Below are 3,218 nucleotides of genomic sequence, written 5' to 3'. Positions count from 1 at the left end.
CCTTTTTGAATCTATGCCACGAAGAATTGAGGCAGTTCTGAAGGCAAAAGGGGGTCCAACCCGTTACTAGCATGGGGTTCCTAATAAAGTGGCCGGTGAGTGTATATCCCTTGCGTGATTTGTATATGTTTCTGCCTTCCATACATTATACGTAATATTTCTGCATTAAAATGTCTATAAATGAATATACCAATGTCAAATATATTTTTTGTTTATCTCAAAAGTTTCTAAAAATGTTCAGACCCAGAAAAATATGTATTTGTATTCTAAAAACACATGTAAACAACTCACTCTAGGTAGCAAGTCAAGTCAAGTCCGCTTTATTGTCAATTTCTTCACATATACTAGACATGCAGAGGAATTGAAAGTTTGTTTCTCACCATCCCACAAGGATAGATGACAAAAAAAAACTCTGTGTCATTTGGCATATAACCTTTCACTCCTCTAGTCTCCTGTCAAAACATGGGAAACACCAGATATTCATGAGTATTTGTAACTCATACAAAGTCAAAGCATTATTCTCAGTGTCATTCAGCCTTTTTTTCAGCATCATTTTTTTATAATTACATGCTACTTAGCAAACCAGTAAAACAGTAGAGAACTGATTTATTGGGTTGTACAGCAGCTACTATACTATTATAAATTCTGTAAAATAAAAGCAATTACGTTGGGAAAAACTGCAACTGTTCCATTACAGTAACATGACATGAATAAACATAAATAAAACTTTAACAGATGAACTCGTCAGGGAACAGTTACTTTTACGGTGGCAATGGTGGTTAACAATGAAGACAACAACCATGGTTTTTAATTGTGAGACCCCCAGCGGCAGAATATTAAATAATGTACGTTTAACCACATTTAATGTGTAATCAGCTATTTTTTTGTCAGAATAAACAACTTAATTTTAAGATGGTATGTTCAGCACAATTTGAGTATTTTTTAATTCTTTTTCCCTCCTTTTGAATCTTAGCTTTTAAGGTGTGGGGATGATCTCAGTCATCTAATGATTTGGTACATGTGGGTGCACCATTTTGTTTTTCTTTTCCAGTGTCACATGTCTTATATAATGTATACAAGTGAATTCTTGTTCTTTTCTGTCCACAGCGTGAGTGTGTGTCAGTGCACGTGGGTCAAGCTGGTGTCCAGATTGGCAATGCTTGCTGGGAGCTTTACTGTCTGGAACATGGGATCCAGCCGGATGGACAAATGCCCAGTGACAAGACTTGCGGGGGAGGAGATGACTCCTTCAACACCTTCTTTAGTGAGACTGGAGCTGGAAAGCATGTCCCCAGGGCTATTTTTGTGGACATGGAGCCCACTGTCATCAGTAAACTATAATTATTATTACTTTTATTATTAATATTATTGTAATTTCCCCACTGGGGCTCAATAAACAGTTTAAATTATTATTTTTATTAAATATCTAGAGGCCATAGTTACCATTGCTTATAAAGTCGAGCCCTCAAGGGATTTTTGAATGAATCATTCTCCTTAGACGAGGTGCGCACTGGGACCTACCGCCAGCTGTTCCACCCTGAGCAGCTGATCACTGGCAAGGAGGATGCTGCCAACAACTACGCCCGCAGACATTACACCATCGGCAAAGAGATCATCGACCTGGTGCTGAGCAGGATCCGCAAACTGGTGGGTAACTTTATATCAGGAGGGATCCATTCCTTAATTTTCCAAAATGTAATTAAATGACATGACTGTATCTCATATGTGACCACTGTCTCTCCCTCTCTGTCCTCAGGCTGACCAGTGCACTGGCCTTCAGGGCGTCCTGGTTTTCCACAGCTTCGGAGGGGGCACCGGCTCTGGTTTCACGTCCCTGCTGATGGAGCGTCTGTCTGTTGACTATGGCAAGAAGTCCAAGCTGGAGTTCTCCGTCTACCCAGCTCCCCAGGTGTCCACAGCTGTGGTGGAGCCTTACAACGCCATCCTGACCACCCACACTACCCTGGAGGACTCTGACTGTGCCTTCATGGTGGACAATGAGGCCATATACGAAATTGGCCGTAAAAACCTTGATATTGAGCGTCCTTCTTACACCAACCTGAACAGGTTAATCAGTCAGATTGTGTCCTCCGTCACTGCCTCCCTTTGTTTTGATGGTGCCCTCAATGTTGACAGAGTTCCAGACCAACTTGGTGCCCTATCCCCGTATCCACTTCCCTCTGGCCACCTATGCCCCCGGCATCACTGCTGAGAAGGCTTACCATGAGCAGCTCTCAGTGGCAGAAATCTCCAACGCCTGCTTTGAACCAGCCAATCAGTTGGTGAAATGTGACCCTCGCCACGGCAAATACATGGCCTGCTGCCTTTTGTATCGTGGTGATGTGGTGCCCAAAGATGTGAATGCCGCTATTGCCACCATCAAGACCAAGCGCTCCATCCAGTTTGTGGACTGGTGCCCCACTGGTTTCAAGGTGGGCATTAACTACCAGCCGCCCACTGTAGTTCCTGGTGGAGACCTGGCCAAGGTCCAGAGGGCCGTGTGCATGCTGAGCAACACCACTGCTATTGCAGAGGCCTGGGCTCGGCTTGACCACAAGTTTGATCTGATGTACGCTAAGCGAGCTCTGTTCACTGGTATGTGGGGGAGGGTATGGAGGAGGGAGAGTTCTCTGAGGCCAGAGAAGATATGGCAGCTCTAGAGAAAGATTATGAGGAGGTTGGAGTCGACTCTGTTGAAGGTGAGGGAGAGGAAGAGGGAGAGGAGTACTAATAAGTAAATCTAAGTACAGAACAATGTACAGGAGCACAATATCCTACGTTTTTAGATGTGTGACCTTGTGTTTGAGTTCAGGACCGCTGTAGTTGTAAAAACGTGCCTTTGTGTACTGGTATGTGGGTGAGGGTATGGAGTGAGGCCAGAGAGGACATGGTAGCTCTGGAAAAGGATTAGAGGAGGTTAGGGTTATTATTGGGTCGAGATGAGGATGACGTTGATGATGAGAAGACATGCAGTCCCCTTTATTGATCTCTGATCTATTCATTTTTTTTTTAAATAATAAAGTTTGCTCACTATTGTTTAATCTCTTTAATACACTCCTACTACAGGGAAGTGCTTAAAATAATCTCTAACTTAAGCCCACACAGCGATTTATTGAGACTTTAGCGTATTCACTCTATTCATTCACGGAGCTAGATTTGTTTCTTTATCAAATGAAAGAAATTAAATGATTTGAGAGAGAGAAAAATGTTTGAGAGAA

At 42.9% G+C, this 3,218-nt stretch overlaps 1 pseudogene; it reads left to right on the top strand.

The window, feature by feature from the left end:
* The window catches only part of LOC117960960, a 3,209-nt pseudogene extending 463 nt beyond the window's left edge, over positions 1 to 2,746 (top strand).
* The last annotated feature ends 472 nt before the right edge of the window (positions 2,747 to 3,218 follow it).

This window comes from Etheostoma cragini, chromosome 17, assembly GCF_013103735.1.
Source record: "Etheostoma cragini isolate CJK2018 chromosome 17, CSU_Ecrag_1.0, whole genome shotgun sequence".
Classification (NCBI taxonomy): Eukaryota; Metazoa; Chordata; class Actinopteri; order Perciformes; family Percidae; genus Etheostoma; species Etheostoma cragini.
This window is presented reverse-complemented; position numbering and strand designations above follow the sequence as displayed.